This window comes from Onthophagus taurus, chromosome 6 (assembly GCF_036711975.1).
Source record: "Onthophagus taurus isolate NC chromosome 6, IU_Otau_3.0, whole genome shotgun sequence".
NCBI lineage: Eukaryota > Metazoa > Arthropoda > Insecta > Coleoptera > Scarabaeidae > Onthophagus > Onthophagus taurus.
This window is the reverse complement of record NC_091971.1, coordinates 6,149,781-6,175,338: the sequence shown is the minus strand read 5'-3', so window position 1 is coordinate 6,175,338 and position 25,558 is coordinate 6,149,781. Positions and strand designations below refer to the sequence as shown.

At 35.7% G+C, this 25,558-nt stretch overlaps 1 protein-coding gene and 1 non-coding gene across 3 annotated transcripts in view; one reads left to right on the top strand and one right to left on the bottom strand.

Annotated features, from left to right (window-relative positions):
• LOC111427959 (Neuroligin 3) overlaps nucleotides 1–25,558 on the top strand; it is a 113,351-nt gene that overhangs the window by 32,128 nt on the left and 55,665 nt on the right. The window lies entirely within an intron of this gene.
• On the bottom strand, nucleotides 11,701–11,772 carry TRNAG-UCC (transfer RNA glycine (anticodon UCC)). The gene has a single exon. It is a non-coding gene; the product is annotated as a tRNA-Gly (tRNA).

Below are 25,558 nucleotides of genomic sequence, written 5' to 3'. Positions count from 1 at the left end.
TAATGTTTACAATAATTTAATCTGCATTAAGTTATTTACCAAGAAATTTAATATTCAACGTCATTCTTGTAACTTTAACAACTTCGTACGTGTGTTTCATCCAGTTTCTGGATTTTCAAACGTTAGTTCTGCATTCAAATGGATGAATTATTCCAAGTGAAACGGTTGATTCATGTTTGCATTATATAAGAGTTCTAGTTAATATTATAATAAATCGAAGATTCTTAAACTGCTCTTCTTTAGTATCACACCCCCATAATAGTCTGTCATAATTGGATTAGTATGCAGAGATTGCCTGAAAAACATTATTCGTTCTGATTTTTCAAACGTGTTCAGTTTCGAACTTGTACGTTTAGCATACAACTTTGAAGATATGGTTCTTTATCGTGTCTAGCTGTAACAGGACTCAACTATATAGTGTGTCTGTAAAGTCATGGTGCACATTTAATCACTCACAGGAAAGCAACAAAGTGAGATAGAGCGTTTCGTAGAAAGATTGGGGTGATGAATGAGTGTGTTTATTGAAGACAAACGTGGTTATCAAAGCTTGAAATCCCTCTAAAGTAGAGACATTTGTATTAAAACAAATTATTCCAATTAAAAAGAAAAATATAGAAACACGGAGATACTTCATTACCACGTGGAGCAAACACGCCATCACTCCACAGAAGCAGGCGCAGCTTTGCTATTCAGGTTAACGATTATGTACAAGTTCGTCGGTGCGAGTGCGGCATAAAATTGGACCGTCCCGGTTGTATTGGAGGCCGTTAGGACGCTTACGGTATGACCGCATTGATCGGGGGGAACTACCGAGGCGGATATAAATTTCGCGAAATCCACCGTCATATCGGCTGGCAAGACGACCCTGATGCCTGCGGCGAGGAACCCATTTATCGCCGATAAATTTTACTCGCTGCGTTTACGTTGCAACGCTTTGTTTCTTTTTTATATCCACTTTCGGACTTTACCTGTCGCATCCACCTAAGTTTTTCAACTAAATCAAGAAGATTTAATTATGATATCACTTTATGAAAACGTTTTGACAAAATTTTATATTGAATGGATTTGATGAATGAATTTGTATATTAAATTGAAAGCCCACACGTATGCAACACCAATTTATACCCATCCGTAGGACTATTATTTTCTTTTTAAGCCGTACAAATGCATCCATTTACAGAAGCTTTTGATTAGGCCGTTCGAATTAATTCTGACCTTAATTTCTGTGTTGAAATTATTAATGAAATTGGCCGGCTTCCAATGGTAAGTCACAAATTATTTAACCAACGCATCGAATCAATATTGTACGAACGTAATGTAAGTTTTAAATTTTTATTTGCGCGGATATGGTTTCGAATAGTTTCCATTGTTGACAATTTCAGAGTTAACAATTAAAATTTTATTCTATCCTTTGTTATTACCGTCGCTTCTATAATAAAATGTATCATAAAATGTATAATTAATGGCGATTGTTATTATGGCTTTATATTGTGTTAAGCTACTGTTACTTTATATTGTTTATGTTATATTATTAATTCAGCGCGTGTAGAATTCTTTCTATTCGCAAAATGTACTAATTACATAACTAAAATTTTGAAACAATTACAAAGGTAAATATAAAAGTAAACAAAATAAATTCTGTCATTTTATATTATATTAATCAATTAAACATCCACGTTGTTTTGAAACATCAAAGTATTTTAACACGTCATTTTCAATTTAGTGAAAGAAAGAACGAACGTGTCAAAGACATGGGAATGTGGCTATATCAACATGCACAACGTGCACCAGCAAAAGCTCGTTGGATGATTAGCGTGCCTGTTGTTCTGCGACAAGTCGGCTTTAATGTGTTTGCTTTCTGTCTAGCCCTACGAAGGGTGAGTACAGCAAAGAATTATGTGTAATTTCCTTGGATTTTTATGTGGAACAAATAATATTAGGAAAATATGCACTATCTATCGACAGTCAAATGGATTACATCTTATCTGGTTTTGGACTTTACCAGATGGTTTAGCGTTTAACTCCAAACTGAGTACTAAATAAAATCGATAATATTTTCTATATATTGGTTTTATTTGAAAGAAATCATTTGTTGTTTGATCGAATCTAACTGCTAGTCGATAGTTCCTGAAGTAGAGTTTCAGAAGTAAACAACCGACCATTTGGTCGTAAATATAAAATATGGCTACATTACTTTCCCGGTTGTGGAAAGGAAAATATACAGCTGAATTTTTCGCACACTCTTCGTCAAGTTGACGGTTTTGATATATGTCGGGGTGCACAAAAGTTTACTCTCTAAAACAAAATCCATTATCCGACGAGACGTTAGAAATCACGGCGACGTCGCGGTGGCTATTTTTTTTAACGACATATCTTTAAATCAACTGTAAAGCGCGACGGTTCGGGAAATCATCGAGGAAATTATCCGAAAACTTTTAAGAAGTTATAATAAAGTCCGTAATCTTTGAACGTCGCAAGCCCTTAAAACCCAGAAAAGCTTTCAAAGTTCACCCTTAATTCATTCTAAAGGAAATGATGTGTACGAAAGAATTAATGATGTGATTTACATATCGGTAAATAAGCCGTAAAAAAGGTGAGTATAAGAAATTTTTTTTTATTTCGGAGATACAACCTAAATCCCCTTACTCAAAAAACCAATTCTAATCCCACTCATAAAATCTATTATAACATGACGTAGACGGCATGAAAACAAGATCAACTCGACATTACGGCAACCTTTCTTTAACCTTATAGTGGGGCCGCACCTATAAAAAACACCTTCGAAGGCCCCTATGCGGCCGCAACGTTCATCTCGGGCTCATCCTAACCAATATTGTCACGCACTTATGGTTCTCCGAGCGAACCCAAGACCGTTCATTTTTTTTCTTTTTCTTCTCACACTAAGATACACGGCCCCTTTATTTTGCGCCGATATTAAGACATAAACTTGCGTACGAATCGGTCGTAACCTGCGAAAGAATCAGACTTAGGGCGGACTACGTACGATCGTAAAAGCAGAGTTATATTGGGGCCGAGACCCATCATGGGTTCTTCGACCCACGAATTAACCCGTAACGGTATTCATTACCCCCTGCGAAACTTGCCCTTGATTGCCCTATGAACTACTAGGCTATACGTGCATTAAAGCGAAAATCACGTATAAAGCTGTTATTAGGTAAGTTTCATAAAATTTTATTAAAACAATTTTATTGTGAACATTCTCGATTTGAAGAGTAGAAATTTATATCGAATCCAATAACAAATTCATATAAATAGTTATAACGTGCTTAATAAGCAGTACAAAGCTGAATTTGGTTTAGATTTTAGTAGGATTAGTAACTTTGAAGCGTAATACGATTTCGCGTACATATATTGGTAAAACCGGATACAAAAATGGCTTTAGTACGCCGATAAGCGAATAGTATTAGTGATCAATAATGTAATTTATCGTCATAATGAATACGTATAACATGGAACGTATCTGCAAGCAAGCGAGTCCAAACTGAAATACCGTTTCATTACAGGGACCGTAATGTTAGGGTATCGGTTATTGTTATAGACTGTATGTGTGTATTAATCTGGCCCTAGCGGCCCAACTCCCAATTATTTCGATTAAACTGTGTATGATTAAAATTGCAAAAGCGGCGCAAGGCCGTAATGTTTCGAGTTTGCCGGACGAGAGGCGACTGTTGAACAATTGAAATGTTAATGTTTGTTTCGAATAGATGGTCCGAGCACGTGTAACGAGCTTAGGGGATTTACAATGATACAAATGGCGAGGCATTTTAGACTCCAGCGACACCTCGAAACCGGTTCAAACGAGACTAAACTGATATTATAGAGGTACCTGCGCTGTGGGATTTACTTTGTTAACGATGTACCGGAAAAGCGACATTCGTTTGTAACCTGCAAATTCGGTCGTCGATTCGACAACAAATAAAAAAAAGGATCTAGAACTTTTGATTAGTTAGCTTTTAATCTAGGTCCTATTTATTTTCGAGTAGCTGAACGTAAAACTCGTCACAATCTAACTAAATAGAAACGTAGCTCAGTATTCGAATTACTATTCGAACAAGTTTGATAATTGGATGCCGAAACAAAAAATCTAGTTTGAGTTTTCCATATAAATCCAGTTGTATCATAAGCTTAGATCTGCACGGATTTTTGCTGTACTAAAGAAAACTTCACGGTATAATTAATATTTGTAAACAAAACTAACCTTACCTAACATTCTTTCGGGTAATGATTAACATTTGTAAAGAAAACTAACCTTACCTTACATTTTAGAATTTTTTAGAATACAATTTCTGCAGCAAATTTTTAAATGTAAATTTAGAACAGTGATTTTTCAATATGACTTTTCTATATAATCATTATTTTCGTACCCCCAAGAGTATTCACGATTTAAAATCGCAGTGACGTCTTGTCTTCGTTCAACAGTTCGTAATAATATTTTTATAGGAGGAACGATGCAGCAGACTCCTTTCCAGAAACACAAAAGCTTGTGTATGCGAGACTGTTTGTTCAGTAAACACGTTTACTTGATCTCGCTGAAGCTTCGACAACATAACATTTTACGCCATGCAAATTTACGAAAATATTGAGGTAGGTATATCAAAAATTAAAGCATATGTTAAAATATAGTATTGACTTTATATGCATAAAAGCTACGTTTCATGGGTTTTAAGTTATTTATGGATTCTTATTGTGTCTCGATACAATTGGGTAGATAATGTCTTATTGTTAAGAAACATTATCATGTTATCTCTACCAATTTATAGGGCAAGAGGGATGGGTCATCTCTTGTTGTGAGTAATCTATATTACTGCAATGGTGGGAGTTCAAAATAGATAAAAAGGCAGAAAGGGAGGTTGTGGTAAAGTAGGGGGAGAATTTTAAGTAATCATTATTAATTGTTAATTACAAATGGTTCCAGGAAAAGTCACTTCTTGATGCGCAATTAGGTTCGGAACGGACATCGGGGAGATGATTAATGACTGAAAAGTCAACATAATCAATGCCATCAATGATATCGAACCTGATTTCTGTGGTCGAGTAATCGAATAGATCTCTGATGCATGCCGTCCAATAAAGCCACAACGCCCATTTCGTCGAGATTACATTCATACATAATGTAATCAAATAGTCATTCAAATAATTTTCTTTATTTTCGAATCAGTTCATTTTCTTCTTCAAAAATGTTGGTACTCGCAATTTGCAAAATTTTTATCCAATTTTATTATTATCTCGTGAATCCCGATCACATTTCACTAAATAAACCGACACTTTTCGATTAAGGCTTCGTCTGCGATTTTTCACTTCATACATGACAACGAAAAAATGAAAAATTTTCCTCTCAAAAAATTTCACGAACGTCAAAGGTGGTAGCTGGGATTGATTGATGTGAAATGACCGTTGCCGGTTCAAAAGCTTACATTTCCACGCATTTTTTCGGAATTCAACTTTTACGACAAAAACGGACAAGAACGCAAAACGATTTGCGAACAATGAGCATTAATTCCAGTGTATACCCTAAAAGGGATACCGTAGGATATGCCGGTGCATACACGTGAGGCAGTTAAGGTTCCCACTTTGATTAAGCTGCGGACGTTAGTTCGAAACGACGGTTTTATATGGACCCAACTTTGTTGGTCACTGACTGAATTGATTTGCAGTTTACGAATACCGGATATACATCAAGTTTGGCCGCCCTTGTTTAATAGCCTCTGGGGGTTTAAATCGGCAGCATGTTTTTGAAATAAAAAAATTTTTTTTCGTTGTATATCTCTACACAATATAGCCTCTACCCTCTCTCTACGTATTAAATCAATAAAGGTAGGTAAAAAAAAATTGTATCGTCTCTTTTGGATAAAATGGCTCCACTCTGACTGCTCCGCGAATTGATTTGCGGTTTGCAGACGGGGATATAGATCAAGTTTAGTCCAATTTAATAGCCTATCACCGAAATACACCGTTACCGAGTATTTCGCTTAAAATTTACTAGCTGCACTTCGTTTAGAAGAGAGATATTTATGGACTGTAAAGTGTTATTCCGTACAACCCAGGCTAAATTGGTATATACAAAACGAAAAACGGGACCAATTAACAACGATAAAGACACGCCAAAATAAATTGCAATTTCAATTGCGGTTGTTTAATTAAAACTTGTGTACAATGTGTGTTGTTATTACTGACATACATATACAGTCCAAGTAGCTAAATAAATACATTCAATGCTTTATTTAATTTTAAAAAGGTATTCACCGGTAAAATGGTTTTACTTTTATTTTCATTTAAAACAAGAACATCATAAATTGTGTATGAAACTCCAACACAAAATGACAAGGATAAACGTGTAACCCCATAAATTTCTTATCTCAAAAAAAAATTCTTTCTCTTTCTCCCCTTTACCTCTTTATTCCATATAATTGCTCGGGAGCGTTGGGACCACAGAAAAAATTCAAAAGCAAAAAATAAATACATTGTGTGGATGACGTAGTTTATTTTTTGACGTCACTCTCAGATTAAAACCAGCCACATAAAAAAACGTGACAACAAGGCATCAACGCAACTCTCGTAATAAGCTCGACACGCATTAACCGTGCCAATGGTGTTGAGATCCCAAAGTCCGATTAACAGCACGAAGTACAAAGCAGGGAGATTAACAATTTAAATTGCACGTGGAAATCATAAAGATTGCGTACGCCATGACCCGTGCGCATGATTTATGATCGTTTGGCGGGGTTTACTTTACTAACCAGCACAACAATGTAACTGTCGTGTAAGAGTTATTGTTCTTGAAATCAAACTCGCAAAGAAATTCGTGAATTCTGCGCATTAATCATGCTTTATTATCAGCGTAGAAATATTGCGCTGGGGTTGCTTTTGAGGGGGGCTTTTAAAATTTAAAATTGCCAAAATGACAGTTTACCAATAAAATTATTATGTTGCAGATAAGAGAGGAAATATCAAATTTTTCAGTGTACTAAATCAATTGTCATAAAAATTTGCATTGTAAAATTTACGATTAAAAATTAAATCTGTCTAACATTTATTATTTATATACAGGGGGCCCATTATATATAAAATACTGTTTATTAATAAAAATTAATCAATAACATTAATCTAGGATCTCGGATATGATCGTCAACCTCGAATTATTACCGTAAATTCAATTTACATACAAAATAAAACAAATAAACGGAAAATTATTGTACATTTCCAATAATTTGAGGTACTACGAGGTACTTTACGATCTCGGATATGTAGATTAATGTTATTTATAAAATGTTCTTAATAAAGAATTTTTACATTTTTTTCAAAAATTTTCTGATTAAGGGTACTAAAATTTTACGTCATCGTAAAGAGAAAAAAAATCTCTATCAAATGAGCCTAACGAAAAGGTACATTGCCATTTAACCACTTCATGCACACATTAATTTGAAATTTTCTGTCAAAAAATTATCCATTTTTTTTCTTTTATAAATTTTGAACACATAAATAATTAAAATAAAAAAAAATATTTTCAGTAGTATAACAAGTTTTATTTACAAGATTTACAGGTTTATCTTTTTTGTAGTATATATTACATTTTTTACAATATATTTCAAACAAACGGAGTTGAAATTTAAAAATTCAGTTTTGTATGGTATTCCATGAAACAAGGCACAGCACACAATCCTACATCACAACTTTTGCAATAGTACCTAGTTTCCTTCCTTGGTCTTTTTCCTTCCTTGTTCTTCTTATTGCAACACACAGCGCAGTACCTACATGGAGCAGCTTTTTTTTTCGTTGGTGGTACATATTCGGGAAAATGGCGCTCGGTCAATCGTAAGGGTCCAGGTTGATAGCTAGGTCGACCTTTCCTGGTAGAAGAGGTTGAATGAAAATTCTCTATAAGCTTCTCAATTAGTGCCTGCCGAAACTGTAAATTATTCTTTTGTCCACCGTTTTTATTATATAAGACAAAAGCATTCCATAGCGACATGTCTAATAAGTGGAAAAAATATTTTCTTGTAATATTTCTTCCCTCTTTTTCTTGCTATAGGATAATCATGCAAATGTTGATCTAGCCGATCAACGCCCCCCATTGTATTATTATAGTCAATAATAACCTTAGGTTTTTTTATCAGTTCACCGTCTTTGTCCCTCTTTTTTGTAGTTTCCCTTGCGGAATTATGGACAGTAGAAAGCATACAAACGTCTTTTTTATCCCTCCACTTCAAAACCATAACTTTTCCTCTTTGAAATGCGGTAATTTCGCCTTTTTTTAATTTTTTTTCCCGAATTTCTTTGGGTACTTCTTGCCGATTCATTCGCATAGTCCCATATGAATCTGTTTTACGTTGTGCTAAAAAATCTGCTAGCTGAGGGGATGTGTAAAAATTATCTGTCGTTACGCAATATCCCAAATTCAGTAACGGTTCCATCAAAGACAAAACTATTTGGGAAGACATAGGCCAATTTTTATATTTATTGCTAATAAGGGTTCCCTTTCCTGTGTAAATTATACTCGAATGTACATAGCCCGATTTTGATTCGCACAACAGGTATAATTTTATGCCAAATCGAGCCCTTTTCAGTGGAAGATATTGAATCCAGCTAAGACGACCTTTGTACATCATCAAACTTTCATCAATGCTGACGTCCCTCTCAGGAATGTATAGAGAACTAAACTTGCCATTTAGATTCTCATATACAGGCCAAATTTTATTCAATTTGGGGTGTGGGTGTGTAGCACTATTGTAAGTTACATTATCCGCAAAATGTAAATATCTTTGGATTTGATAAAATCGTTGGTATGTGAAAAGTTTAGAAAATATAGGTGTCTGAAACACTTCAGCTGTTGACCAATACATTCTTTCTTGTGGTTTCTTCACAATACCTTGAAGAATTTTTATGGCAAGGAAGATATGCATTTCTGCAACAGTTACAGGTGCCCAAGGTGTCGCTGATGATCCCGGCTGTTGTTGGGCAAATCTGTTCGTTTCGGTCACCAGAAGGTTTATCAAATAGTCATCAACAAATAATTGGTAATATGCCAAAACATCTTGACCATCAGGTATTGGAAAAGTGCAACCTGGGGTTCCCACAAATGAAAATCTAGGTGGTGCAGGGGGTGGCTGATCTGTATCAATGGCACACCAAGTTCTTGATAAATGAAAATGATCTTCATCGGAACAGATTTCATCTGATTCAAGATCACTCTCCTCACTTTCATCAGATCCACTTTCTTCTAAATTGCCGTATTCGACGTCAGTATCATTACTACTACTATCACTCATTTTGATATAGTTTTACTAAAATAAGTAACGCAAAAAAACAAATGTAACAAAATAATATGAAATAGACACATACAATATTTCTTACCAAGTATTTATAATGATGTATTTATAATGATGAATTTATAAAATATAAATCAAAAATAATTTTTACGCTCGTATTGTATAAAGAACTATAACCCACAAACACTGCTCTAAACTGCGCTAAAGGGCCGCTGAGATCGGCTATATAACACGATATTTTTGTAAATATCCTTATTTGTATCTTTGAACAGGCAGGTAGTAAATAAACTTCGAATAGGCGGGAACCACAGCCGGAACTAAATAAATATGAAGACGCGAAAGAAATAAAACAAAACATTTTTTTTGTACACCAAAAATAAATATCTATTTGAAAATATGCGAATTTGGGATCCATTTTCATGTTCCTAAACATTTATAGTTTATTTTAATTCGATAATATTCCACACCGGCCGATAAAATTTGTTTTAGTAAGATAATACGGTTGCCCGTGCGACACACGGGCTTGTGCAAAATTGCCAGTTAAGCGCGCCCGTGTCAGACACGGGTATGTACGTTAAGTGGTTAAAAAACTTCAAGTGTTATGCGTTGCTCATTTGTTTTCTGAAATAAAAACAATTGAATGCTCTCTTATTATGACAAATAAAATATTAAACAACTTTTGTATAAAATGTTTTTTTATAAAGTTGATACCTACCAAGTTATATCGTATACAGGGTGTATCTGAATGACTGCAACAAACTTCAAGGGGTGATTCTTTAGTGAATTTTAAGGGTACTTTCATATATGAACCATGGGCAACTTCGGCCCCCCTGGGGAGCTACGCCCCTCCAAAAATGGCGGAAAATTTTGGTTTAATTTTTTTTCTCAAAAACCATAAACGCTAGGAAAATGAAATTTGGGGAATATGTTTAACTCATAATAGAGCACGTTTTGACCCTATTTGTACTTTCATCCTACCCTTCTAAACTACTAAACGTAACCACCCCCTTTACATTTTTGCTAAAATTTTTTGTATGCAGATGATAAATACATTAGAAAAATTTTACATAGGTAGATGAAAGTATCCTAAAACTTTTTTGTGTCTCTAAAATTTTCCCAAAAACGACTAATTTTTGAGAAAAAAAATAATAAAGCAAAAAACACTGCCCGTTAAACAACGGGGTTGTCGATCAAAAGTTGGAATGAATTTTTAATGAAAAAATCTTAGTGGGCTTTCCAATCTTTATCATAAATATTTTTGACGTTTAAATGTCAATGTTTTTCTTACTATTATTATTGTTTTTCAAATTAATTTTTGAATAAAGTTCTATCGCATTTACGCTCAAAATTTTAAATAAAATAATAACAATAGTAAGAAAACCACTGACACTTAAACGTCAAAAATATTTCTGACAAAGATTGCAAAGCGTACTAAGGTTTTTTCATTAAAAATTCATTTCAACTTTCGATTAACAACCCTACAGCTTCACAGTTAGTGTTTGCTTAATTATTTTTTTCTCAGAAATTATTAAATTTTCGAAGAACTTCAGAGAAATAAAAAAGTTTTAGAATAGTTTTACCTATCTAACTGAAATTTTTCCAATGTATTTATTATCTTTATAAAAAAAAATCTTGGCATAAATTGAACGGGGGTGGTTACGTTTAGTAGTTCAGAAGGGTAGGTTGAAAGTACAAACAGCATCAAAACGCCCATGGTTCATATATGAAAGTACCCTTAAAATTCACTAAAGAATCACCCCTTGAAGTTTGTTGCAGTCATTCAGATACACCCTGTATAACTTGGTAGGTTCCATACATAATGGGCACCTGTATAACATTTATTAGCGACCTCGGCTTTATTGTACAGTGCGTTTCAAAAGTAACGGATAAATTCGATAAAATCATTACAAACAATTTATGAAAAAATCGCTGAAACGGGTCTAAATTATTCACAAAAAAATCCTGTTTCAAATTCCGATATAAAAAAATGGGGTATTCCATTAAAAAAAACCTCGATGACGTCATAACTTGTTTAAAAATGGCGGAAAAAATTTAAAATATACACCAAAAAATTGCACAAAATTTAAATCTTTAGACCTGTTTCAGCGATTTTTTCATAAATTGTTTATAATAATTTTATCGAATTTATCCGTTACTTTTGAAACGCACTATATGTGATGGAGATCTTTTAACTAATTAATCTGCAAACGTCCTCGGCTTGATCAAGTGACATTGTAGGTCTTTGAACTAGTTTAGTTGAGGGCGACTGCGATCGAAGCTCAGAAATTAATATTATATTAACTTGAAACTAGTCACCATATTGTGTCACTTTGGCCCCAAAGAAAAAAAAATTAAAACGTTAACGAAATAACTAACACATTCTAAAGATTTAAATTAAAATTAAAAAAAAAAGTGCGATGGCCGGGAATCGAACCCGGATCAACTGCTTGGAAGGCAACTATGCTGACCATTACACCACCATCGCTGTGTAGACTAATATAGTTGAACATCCAAGTCAAATACTATCAAATACGAAAAGCGGGTCATCTCACTTTAAAGATCGATATCTTCACGATCGCTCGTTGAAAAAAATTGCGGTAAAGTTTATTGTAATCACTGAACATTTCTACGTAACATATGTTAATTTGAAAATTTTCTGTAACGCGGCTTTCTTTTTATCGCGAGTTAAATAAAAAAGTACCCGATTTTTGAAAGATTTTTCCACGTGCCCACTTTGAGATTTTAAAAATTATACCAAATTATGACACGATAAAAAACATAAAATAATCAAATTTTATATCATTTGTCATAACGGTAATAATATAATATCTTTTAGACAGGTTGGGTAGGCAGCCTTTTCACCTTTTCAACACATTCCCCCCTTGCCATGTTTCGGCAAAGCATCAGTCATCTCGTTTATATTCGGAACAGCAGTGATTCGGAATGACAAGCATCCTTCAAATTGTGTCCTTCGCATTTTTGTTCCTTCGCTTACCGCTTTAGTATTCTAGATTCAACGCGAATAACTTATCATATTTTTTTTGGTCTAAAACGCGAACGTGGTGAAATAGTAATGTTTGCTTTTATATAAATCGCAAATTATGTAAATAAATAATACGCGGATAATTTTAAAATTAAATTATGTTTATGAATATTAGATGCGAGTTGGTTCTGACAGTGTTTTAAAACGAGATAATTGAATTGCTTTTGTGGTAGGATTTTAAAAATAACGTACGGTTCTTTAATGGAAATTTATACACAACGGGGTTCGCAAAATATTTTATTATCTCAATTTTTAGTTGAATGTTATATAAACCAAAAATATTTCATCGTCATTATAAACTTTACGATACCCGTAAATTTACACCACAATTATTTCCTAACGCCAACATGTACGCTGCTTTCGGAACTTCCGGCACTGAAATTTATCACGCCCAATGCATATTGCATAGTTCATAGGAAACTTCACTCGTAACAAGATGTTATACGTTGCTATAATACTTTTTCGTGTATTTTAGTTTGAGAGTTTAAAATTTATACATAAACGCAGCGCGACCGCCTCACTAAACGTTCCGCTCTTACATGCAGTTCAAACTCCATAAACTAAGTGTTAGGTTAAAGGCTAGCGAAACGTGTAGAGCTTCGGGGGCACAGGTCCAGCTTGACGTCGCGCTCATTACATCCTGGACTCTCTAATTGCATAATTAAGAGACTCCCGCCTCTACTAGCGTTAATTATATTTGAGTTTAACCGTTGACGTAACAGTGATTCAAACCTGGAGCGGTGTCTCAGAGTTACCGAAATATCCCTGGATATGGGGAAATTTGCAGCTTTGCGAACTACTTAATCAAAGTCATTATCTATTTATTGGTATTACATAACTTCTATCGTCAAAATCGAAATTCTTGTATACACAAAAAACGTTTTCCTATAAATTTCCTAAAACATTGAAGATATAAAAGGTTCGATTATTATCCACAAGGGGAAAATTTCAATATTTCATTTTCACCCATATTTTTTAAAAGGATGGGGGAAAAGTTTGAAAGTCTCCCCGAAGGTTTTAGAAACATAGGTACCGATCATGTGCGTGAACAGATGAGTCAACAAACCTTTAACGGTATACACCCTGTATACTTCCACGTGTGGTCGTGTTGGACGCGGTATGTACATAGATACAATTTGCGACTGACACATTCCATTTACGAGCAAGCCATAAATCTCACGCGCCAACGGCAACGCACGGCTCGCTACGATCCGACCGCCCGATAAATATGCATGAAATATGTCGTACCGGACCAAACCGACGTCTTAGCCTGCTGCTCCAGGTGTACCTCAAAGGGTCACGAAAGGGCAGATATTAATTTTCATATTAATTAAATACGACCGGCTATGGTTGCGTGCTTTGCACTGTATCAAACGGATTCGATTGAGCATAACAATTTTAATTGCGACGAGGGGAAAACTTTTTATGGAGATTAACTGTATACGCTTGGGTTATAAATGGCACTTTGCGTTCAGTTAGAAAGTTAATATTGACTTAATTGCCGTATATTAAAAAGAACTCGAATTCATTCTTATCCATTTCATTTAGATTTCTGTAAATTTTCATCTGGAGAGGACAAATTGGACGATCATTAGACCTATCTCCAAATATCCCTTCTAAATCCTAATCTCTCATCTCGGTAACGGCCGGAATTCGGATGTTTGGTTGAAATTTATCGGGGTAGTCGAATTTGCAATCGGAGCAATTTGGCCGCGCACGTTTGTGATACAGCAGGGACCCAGTCCAATCTTAATCAGACCACTTCGCCTGCTTAATGACGGCAAGGACGTAGAGGAGATGGTGTTCTCAGAAAGGACCACGCCCTAACTTTGTGCAGGGATTTCGATACTCAGTTCAAAGACGTGAAGGGGTTTCGTGGGATCACGACTTTGAACTAACATATTCAATAACAAAGCATAATAAATAAGAATAATTAAATCATTAATTTATACCTTCATCTAAATCACCATAACTGACGAATCGGCCGCAAGGTGTCGTGTTCCATCAATCAGGTCATTGTCACCCCAGCACTACCGATCCCTCTTTTTAATTAATTTGTTTTTTATCCCCCTGCCTATGATTGATGGTGAGGTCTTTTGAAACTTCGTCGATCCGCTTTCTTGCAACACAAAAAAAATTGTATGGTTACCAGCGCCAGCGTGACTTTCCTTAGGATCAAATAGAAAAAGAAAACCGTTAAAGAGTGACAACAAAGCGGCCGTCCGATCGTTAGCGGGATATAAATTAAGAGATTCAATTGAGACGGTGCAGTTGTTTGAGAAGGAGAACCAATTAAAGCGTTGGCTGCAACGAAAAGCTTTGTGGACGACGGAAAAAATACACTGAGACGGTTGTAATTAAAACCAGCTACAATGGAGATTGAAAATCCTACGGCTTTTGTTTTTTAAGATCAAACTAATGAAATCGCATAAAGAGTATATTAAGTACAAAACCGTTACTGTTATTGACATTGTGACTATCCACAAAGCTTTATGCTAAACATCATTTCATATAAAAACTATAATCACAAAGCTTCAACAGCTTTAAATAACAAAAATTATAATATAATATAAACACGTCTTTAAACAGGCTTTAAGATATAAACGAATTAACAACTTGTATTAATTAACGAGATTTTTCGTAACTCTTTTTTTATGTAGGATTTCATAATATTTATACACACCAAAAAGTAATATCATAAAATCGATTATCAATAAAGCCATAAAAAGTTGGAAAATCGTAAAATTTTACCAATATAAAAATAAAATTGTGCTCAATAACTTATACTACCTGTAAATGTTAGTATGGTTATTGTTTCAACGTCATTTTGAGAGCTCAAATTGAGATGGTAGTTAGGGAAACGTCGACACAAATGAAGGGGTTCTTTGAGCTATTGAAATTACATCAAACGCACGCTGTAATTGGCGGGAAATGAAAAGGAGAAAGAAAACTAGACGGCTCTGGAATTTCGAAGCAAATAGATTCGACTCTGTACCGTATCAAAGATCAAAGCAATTCTCTCTGGGCTCTTGAATGGTGGACGGAGTGTGGTTACTAGAAATTTCTAAATGTATGCGCATAGTTAACATTCTGTAAATAGATTATTTAAATATTGGTTTTAAAAGGGCAAGAATTATTCGTTTAGTTGATTTTATATTTTTGCGGTCGCTATTTTGTAAGTTAAAAAATAACGTAAACAGATTTGGTGGGAATCAACAAGTCAATAGAAGTATTTGTAAATGTACAACACAGAAAATCGCTTTACCTCGCTTTTCGGTATAAATATTTACCCCGGCCGTCTGGGAGAGAAACCCCTATAAATCTTTACAGTTCATGAAAATCAAAATAACCCCTCCGTCCCTTCATGCCTTTCCCTTACCTTCAGCTTTTAGCAACCCGAAACTTTATTTGGAAAACATCTTCGCTGAGGTAACTTATTGTGGAACTTTGTGTTAGAAACTGAAGCTAACAAAAATATTTATCGCGACTTCAAAGTTATAAAGTCAGAGGTTCGCGATATTTATCCAACAAATTTTGTATTTAAACTGTTTAAACTGTTAATTACTAAAACTTAGCAATCGCGCGATCAATTTAAAATTTTGATATAGAGTTAATTTTGGTTTGATTTGAATTTGGACCAACGAGGGCAGGACAAATAATGAACAATGACATACACGGTTGAAATATTTCCTGGTCCTACATACAACAAATCATTTTATGGGGGGCGCACGCGCACCAATCTCCTCCCGTCCAAAGGGCGGCCCACGCTTTTTAAATTACTGCATAAATAACTCACTATTATTAACCCCCATGTACACGTACAGGACCCATTTGACAGCTAGTAATAAATCACTGAATAAAAATCGATGACCACAGGAAGTATATTTTCACATATAGGGTAAGGTTACCTAAATTATAACAGTTTCAATAGTCATTCCAATTTGCACAACACAAAAAAAAATCGGAAATATGAACGGTTTTACGACAGATGTTAATTGAACTAAAACTAGAACTAACGCTAGTACTAATTCTAGGACTGATACTAAACCCAGAACTAACACTATAGATCTACAACTAGAAACATTTAGTTGTCTTAAAAGACGCACGGTTAAACTCAAATATTTCTAGTTCTAGTTTCAATATTACTTCTAATGATAGTGCTAGTGTACATACTTATAAGTTCGCAAACATATAAGTAACGTATTAATATCAGCGCTGGCAGTTTGTTTAAAAAGTTAAGAAAAACAAGTTAATATGAAATCTTGGCATATAAAGTGTATAGTTTAAAGCTAAAGTGAATGGCTGCCAAGGGCAAATATTTACGGTGAACAATCTGGAAGAAACGCGATATCCTGAAAGCCGGTCGTTCCAGGTTTCGGAGAGCTGTAACGGTGTGATACCGGATAAACTCGGGTTAAATATTTGATGAGGCGCGGCCGGAGCTGCCCAGGCAAAGAACTACGGGTTAGCTGCAGAACCCTAGGTTCGGTAATTCGACCGGAGATTTCCTGCAACGTAAATCATGGCTTGTCTCATACATAACGGATGGACAGAACTCGACCATACGTGCTCCTGATAGTGACCGGCGTTGCACCGGACGCGAGTGAGAACTAAGACAGATAGTATAGTCTTAGCAGCTCACTTTGGTCAAGAGCCGCCATGATACATCATCATTACCGCTAAAATTTACTGTGGCAAGATATCAGTAACAAGAATTATGAAGTTATTTTTGTTTCAAAATTAATTTATAGATTGTTTGAAACCAGTTTTGTAAATGAAAATAAAGATTAAATAGTAAAGTGTAATGGGAAGGCGTAAACTTAACGAGTAGCCCTTAGCCTTGTAACAAAATTAAGTGAATATGGCGGAAGCCTCGACCCGGAAAAGCTAATTGAACTTGCCGAGTTAGTCGCCTTAGAATGGTTCGGGGACGTGCAACGAGAGGGCGCGTTAAAGAGGGTGGGCAACTGAGAGAGCCAGTAATTTCAGGGAGGCGGGTGCAGGGAAACGTCGGGAAAACTCTGGCTGATATCCGAGCCTTCATTTGTAGCCGTTCCCCCGCTTTGAGGGGACTGCGAGTGCCCCACAAAAACAACCCTGATTCATCACTTCGGGGGTCGCGACGCCCGCATCCCCCCGCAGGCGTCATTTCGCAGTTCTGCTCTATTTCTTGTCCTCCCGTACGGCAGATAGCGGTTTTAAAACTTTTCTGAAAAATTCTATTTTACGGAGTTTCGGTGACAAATTCATGCTATTCGTTCGGTCGCGACCTGGACGTCGGATAAACTTTGTATTATCCCGTTGGAGGGCATTAATCCTGCTCACGACCAACAATAAGAATCCAATATAAAGATCCATATTTCCATATAGTCCAAAATTTGTGTTAAATAATTTAAATTTGGTGTTTACTTAATCGGTTTAGATTGGAGCAACGTATTTCGGCATAAACACCAGGTTTCAATGTCGGTCTCAATGTCATTAATTATGTATAATCGGCTGAAATTGCACAACCCCTACATCGTAATCTGTTTCGCATCTGATATAGTACACATCAACGGCTACGACGACGTCGTTCGAATATGACGTCCGCTCCCTTAAATCCTCATCCCGTTTGCCTTTCGCACGGTAATTCATAATTTGATCAGATATTCAGGAGTTGCCCCTGAATGGGAGCCGTTATAATTCGAAGGGGCTTTCATATCCGCCCGAAATCCGCTATAAGTAGGTGCCTTACAGCTCCGTGGAAGGTTCATTTCATTAATGAAGTGATAAAACCTCTTCTCGGTTTGGTGATTAAAGAAAGGACTCATGGAAAGGGAGTGAAATCCGGAATCGTCTCACATAAATTTATTTCAATAAATGTCATATTTGATTCGCACTTCAACAATAATCTAAATCTATTTATTGTTACAAATTTTTAATTATACTATCACCAAGGGGAATAATTAATGATGAAGAATGTTAATGAAAAAGGTTGCATGTTTGTTTGACTTGGTAGGGGTGACGCCTCTTTTTAATAATTCACCATAACGCCTACGGTAGTAAATTCCACCGTATGTAGGACAGCGGCGTAAAGATTATAATTAAAGTAATAATGCGATGAAGAATCCCTGCTCGGGTTGACGTCGTGCCACCGCAGTAGGGGCTTTTAATGCACATTCTGCCGTTCCAAGCAGCGGGGCTCTAAAAGTGCTTCATAAAATATTACGGGCATCGCACAATTTCCCTCGCACTACGCGCACCCTAACGTAATGTGCGCATATTTTAACGGTGCGCGGTTCCGATTCGCGCTCGCGGCCGCAAAGGTCCGGCTTTGACGAAGTTTTAATGTAGTACTCGCTCAAGTTTTTATCGCTTCTCGCTCGAATCGCCGCCCTCGGTGGAATCGGATGGACAAAGTGGCGCAAAGTCGGTTCTACTCTTGTTTTATTAGCAGATTTACGTGAGCTTCGCGGACCAAAGCTCCTACTAAGCCCTAAGATAAAGGAATCGGCGACTCCTTTTTGTGCAGAATTGCAAGTGAAGCTTTCACGATGCATTCAAATTGTTAATATAACTTGACAAAGTTTTTATTATAGATTAAGAGAGGGATTACAAACTTAAAATTACTTCTACTACAAATTACAATTACTTTGTTTACAAATTTGCGATTTGTACCGATGGTATCAAGTTAGTAGACACGAACTTATTTAAAATACCATGAATTGGATTTCTTATAAACGATTTATATTATATTCGATTTTTATTATGAGTTATTTTAGGGACAGATGTGTATTTAGGTTGGATTGTATTTTTTTAAGGGATAACATTCGATGATGGGAAAATCCTTTAGGAGGGAGCGAGAAAAAAATTGGGGATTTTCTCTGACCGCCTCAACGTAGATTATACTTCATGTTGGATATTTAGGATTATTTACGTTTTATACTCAGAGTACATACGGATTTACAGCCACAAAATGTTTTTTTTTTGCATTATACGTGATTTCGCTCATTTTTTCTAACTAAAATTAATAAGTGAGGTGAAAAGTAGTTCTCTTCCATTGAAATCCTATCCATTTAACTGAGGCATTAAGTATTCCCAATGAGTTCCAATTTCAAATCCATTACCAACGTAATAACAATAGACGCTGAATCATATTCAATTCGGGATTCGATTACCAATCCTATCAAGCAAAACGAGCACTTTGCTCTTGGTAGTTAGTATTACGTGGGCAATTCCCTTATCAATTATTCTAAAGAGCTGTTTACTAGTGCGACCCAGTTTCATTTGTACTCCCGGAAATACTACCCAAATTATATGCGAAATACTCATTTCCAACATTTGATGATACCGAATTGTTGGTTGTGAAGAGATTGGGTTTTATCATTTAATTAGATTTTGTTTAGATTGAAATTAGCAGTGCGTATAGGTTTTAGATTAAGAAATGATGTTTTAATGGTTTCCATGCATTACACCGACAATATTTGCTTGTAATATAGCAAATTGGCGCACGGTTATGGTTATAATGGGCTATGGGAATGCATACAAGCCCCTTCCATTACGTCAGGTCTTAATAGCACAACGCTATCGTTCTCTGTGTACATAATATTCAGGAGCTGGGCAAACACAGAAACCCCGAACTAATGGATCGAGTCAGAGGATGACCAACCTTTTGTATCCATATCTCCAAAGTAATTTACTAAGCTCATATTTATTAATTTCAATTAGTCGTATAATTTTAGTATTTTAGTTCGGTTAGTGCAAAACTATAAGTGAAAATGTGTTGATGAGGTAACTTCCGGAATTAGTGCGGTGTAGTATGTTTATTCTGTTGACACTGAGCATTGAACGGGACCGGAAACGAATGCTGGACAACACCGGATTTGGTTTAATTTACGGATAGCACACAGTTTGTATAGAATCTGCAACTGAAAGCGAATCATTTACGCTCTCATTACGAGTTTATCTTCACATTAATTAAGTTTAAGTAAAATCATTAATTTCAGGTAACATTCATGAATACAACTTTCAATATTAACGGGAAATTCTCATCGTATTTAGAATTAATGCTAAATTCGTATCTCTCTGAATTTATTTCCACACAATCCATTTATAACTAACTTCGAAATGGAACGTTGTCCACTAATTTGGTGGCCGCTCCTTAATCACTGAAATCGTTGTTGGCGGTGATTCAACGCCAACTTTGGGGGCCCGCGTTTTTGACATTAAACGTTACGGTGTACCGGTGAAAACCTGTCCGCCAAATTGAATCGTCCCGGCCTTTAATGGCAGCCGTGTTTCTTGTTACTCTTATTTTTTTTTTATTTTGTCGTTCACCCGTCAACCGTTCCACCGTATCCCCGGTGAAACGCACGGTGCCCTACAAATTGTTTCCGACTTTCAATTGGCGCTAAATTATAAACGGTTTAATCGAGTTCCTGCCAAATCGGTTCGCAATCTAAGTTCTACACGAACGTCAAAGGAACTACTACAAGTTTTGATCAAAATCTAATTACTAGAAAAATAAAATGTTGAGAGAATTTATTTTTAAAATGTTGACGTAATTATTTATGACTTTGCTAAGAGAATCTTGTAGCTGAAGTACTCGAGGTACTCGCAAAGTTCGCGTCTTACAGTTTACGACTTTAAAGTAGACGACAGTCAATAATACATTTACTGCGGACCGGAGATTCACTTTATTCGAGCACATAAACCTTACTTTAATCAACGACCATCCCACCCCAGACGTACAGCGAAGCCAACGCCCTAGAGTTACAAAGTATAAACCAACCCCATCCACGGACAGAGACGGTTATGGAAATGAAGAACCGAGCCGGTGAGAAGACTCGAACGTCGACCTCACGTGACCAATATTAATTTGACCGGGATTGCGGTTCAGAATTTCTGGGTCGTTATTTGCAAAGCATGCATATGAAATGTGAACAGGGCGACAAAGTGAGAATTCGAGGGTGGAATTTCTGGTTTTAATGAAGGGAAAAATTTTGAAAATTATTGAAAAAGAACCTTTTTTATACAAACAAACAAAATTTTTTGCAGAATTTTTTTTGATGCTACCTCCTTTATAATTTTATTTAAAAATAAACTACACAATTTCAATCACAATCGAATAAAATACGTTTTAAAACTTATTGACAAAAATGTTAAATTTTTTCATCGCTTTTATGCCATGGATACAAAAGGAGCATCGAAACATATTCACTTATTCATATTTCATATTGCATTTATAACAAATAAAACATCGTCCGATCAAACTATTTCAAATTGTCATCGACAATTTTTTTTAATAAAAATTCAAACTATTTTATTTGTGAAAAGTGATTCACCATTTTTAAAGGAAAATAGGAAATACGGAAACTGTTTGTAAAACTGCACAGCATCTCCGTGTAGTTACTCATCCACCTCATAATGTTAGTCCGTTTTGTGCTGACTCCACACGTTAAAGTAAATTACTGGACGAGAAAGGAGTGTGTCTTGTAGTATTTTTCGAGTACTTTGCATTCAGAATGCGCGGCCCCGGAAACGTCAAGACGGCAAACGTTCGACGCAGGAAACTTGCAGGATTTCCTAACGAACTCAAAGAGGCGCGCACTTGTGTTAAGCACGGTGAAAACGGGCACACCGAAGCGCACAATACATCAATCATAAGTGAGTGCAAGGCGAGGCGCGTACGTGAGTCGAATGAAAGTGGTCCGTTCTCAAAAAATGTTGAAGGTTCTTCGCCATTTTCGAAGGGTTTCCTCTAAGAATTACGGATGCAAATCGACTTCTCAATCGGTCCACGCCTGAATCTTTCGCAGCTGCCAAGTTCCGGACCGTGAATTTAATGGACTTAAGGTCCCGAAGTCGGCGGGGTCGTAAAATTCAAGCTTCGGGGCCGTGATGAATCATTTAACAAAAGTTTAAGGAAAAATCCTCCATTAATCGAATTTTTATAGACACTTAATTAATGTTTTTTCTTAACTCTTGTAATACCAATTTTATTTTGTTACTTATGATATCAATAGAGACCCCATATTCTTGTGTGATAATACTTCTTTACCTTCCTCACCAAAAAATTGGGTCATTACTGACCCGTAAGCACTTTGTCATGCAGAAACGTTTTTCTGTCGTAATTTGAAAGTACTTTTGGGAAAAGAAAAGGATGTAAGTAAGAAAGGTCAAGGTTCAAAAGTTGCCGAGACTTTATCACAGCATTGACCCACTTTCATGGATGTAATACATATTATGACCAAAAATGTGTTGATCTTGCTTTCTGGTAAGCATGTTGGTTAGGGTGGAGTGGATAATCCTTGAGTAAGAAGTAACTATCTTCTGGTAGCAGCATCTAATCCTAGTCCTAGTCCTCTATTAGTATTATATAATAACCTGCAAGCAGTATCTAGACTTTTGGAAATAGTCTGTAGCAAATCGAACTAAGTCTTTGCGAGTAATATCCAATTTTCTAACCACAAGTAACGTCCTTTCAATAGTAATATCTAGACTCCTGCCAACAGTATGCATTTTCGACAAATTTCACGTTATATTGATAGTAACATCTTGATCACCTTCGCAAATTATATGAACGCAGTGTTCTCAACATATACATTGAATTAGAAAATATACTATATCATTATTTATTTTTGTAATTATTTTTAACGTTTAAAATTTACTTAAATGTACTTGTTTAATAGAGAACAACGTAATAATTTAGAACAATTTAATGTTTTAGTTACATTAAAAGGGGTTTAGTACGGTAATTTTAATTAAATTTCATATCACTTAGGAAGATTTACCAAGCGCTTCCGCAACTATTCTTAACTCGAAAATATTTCCGAGTTGCTATACCTACTAGACAGAAAGCTAAGCTTATTAATTTTCCTAAAGCTCCTTTGCGCCACGTTACAGCAAAGACCACCATCGTCTAAAGACTTTGTTTTCAGGTTAAATCCGCTTAATTGCCGTCTCGTACGAAGAGATTCTTTCGACGTCATCTAATAGTTGAGAATTAGAAAAACGTTCGGAGAAAATGAAGTTTCTAGTGGTATTTCCGTGGTCAAGCGGGGCAGTAGGTTTTGTGGACGTGGCCTAAACTTGTCGAGCCAGTTGACCTGGAGGCCTTGATTAATGATTAGGGTTAGACATTCGAACAATACGGTCAATTTAACGGCGCCCGTTACAGATTGAGTAACTGCGTGATGTATACAAATCTAGTGACCACTGGCTTGAATAATCGAATCTTGCGGAAGCAATTACATCGGCTAATTCACGTTAAAAGCGGCGACGAAAAGCAAACCACAAAAAATTTCGTTTCCATATATGACGTTAATATGCGGGAACTGAACGAAAACATGCAACGAAATAATGAATGACCGTGCTACGGTCGATCGCGTGTTTGCGGTAACGTATGCATCAATCTTTTGGGTTTTCTTGAACACAAATAAAAAGAGAAACCGAACGCGTATATATCGTATAAGGAAATTTCCGTGGCCCCCGATGAATTGTATTAAAGTTTTAAAATGGTCGGATGACGTGCGCTCTAGTTGCAACAACAACGGGCGGCAATATTCCCCTCTCGAAACCGCTCTCAGGCAAAATAACTTCAGCGCCCGCCTTATTTGGCCCCTACGACTTTTTAAATTAAACTTTTATTTACCCTACTCTTATTGCGTTCAATTTCAACTATAAAATCGCTTTCAGTTGATTAATAAACAGAAATTTATATAGGATTATACCAACTGTGCATGATTTTTATATTAAAATAAAAATATAATATTAAAATTTGCTTTTAAAATCTTTTCCAAAATTGTAATATCCTCCATTTACTTGAATCTACATCTTGATCTTTAATGTTTTTAACGTCAAGGTCATGGTTCATCATAGGAGATCCAGGTTCATCCAGGTTAAGATCATACGGGGTTGGAGCCTATTAATGTACAACCAATTCAGATTTAGGTATAGAGGTGATAAGATAAAGTATATAACTTACTATACACAAGCTGATTAGAAGATGTCTTTTAATTCTTTTAGCTTTAACTGGTATAGCTACTATATAGTCAATTGAATTTTGAAATAACATTTCCAATTAGTATATTTTTAGAGAATAGATGACATCAATCGGAGATATGTTCGTTTAAATATTTGGCAGAACCGGCCCCAAATCGATACCACGGCAATAATTGCTCTCGCACCGATTCCTTTATGGGCAAACGATACCGCAGCAATTATCGTGCACACCACTATCGCAATTATGCGAAACGGGTCAAATTAATCGATCACTTCATTAATGCTACTGTACGGTGCGTGCCTCGTTCTCGATAACTCAATCCACCGATCTAGACTAACATAAGAAATTATAATATAATTACACACAAATCGTATTTTTAATTAGAAACATCTTCTTTCAAAATTCATCTGAAAAGGTATTGCTTTACGAGGCTATTTCAGGGTTGCAGGCTATTTACTTATTTGGTGTTGATGTGCCGTTCAATTTACATTGCAGATTGCCCTAATCCCGGGTACGATACTAATCCTTCTAGCACGCCAGGACTTGCGAGTGATGAAGGCCGAAATGGCTGCTGAATTCATTAACTTGTGCAGTCAGGTACATGTTGGAGGTACGTTTCTCTAGGGAGGACGTGGAAAATGTAAAGTTACTAATGAAATGTTCTCTTGGGTTTTTCTATTTACAACTATTAAGATAATTTCGTTAAAAAAACTATAATTTAATTTTTGTATCGTTATAATAATTAAATTTAACATTTCTTCTAAAACGGATAGCTTCAGCTTAATTTATTCAACACATATGAATGAGGTTGGGTGAGAAGTTTTCCCACTGGGAAAGTCTGAAATGAAGTGAGATAATCCTTTTTTTGCGATGATGTATTTAAAGTAAAAATGTACAAAAACCTAGCGCTGAATAACAACTAAAACTAGAACTAACACTATCACTAGAAGTAAAACTTGACCTAGAAGTAGAAACATTCGGGTTTAGCCGTCTTAACAGACACACGGCTAAACCCGAACGTTTCTAATTCTAGGTCTAGTGATACTGTTAGTTCTAGTTTTAGTCCAATAATAGAGCTTATATATGAGCTTTGTTATGCTTGCCTTTCCATCCTGCAGGGCATATATATTCTCTTTCTGGCTGTAATAAAAAATCTTTATGCTTGGAAATAGTAAATAATAAAATTTATTTAAACTAGTCAAATTATTTTTATTTTAATTTGTTTACTATTTCTGAATAAGACAT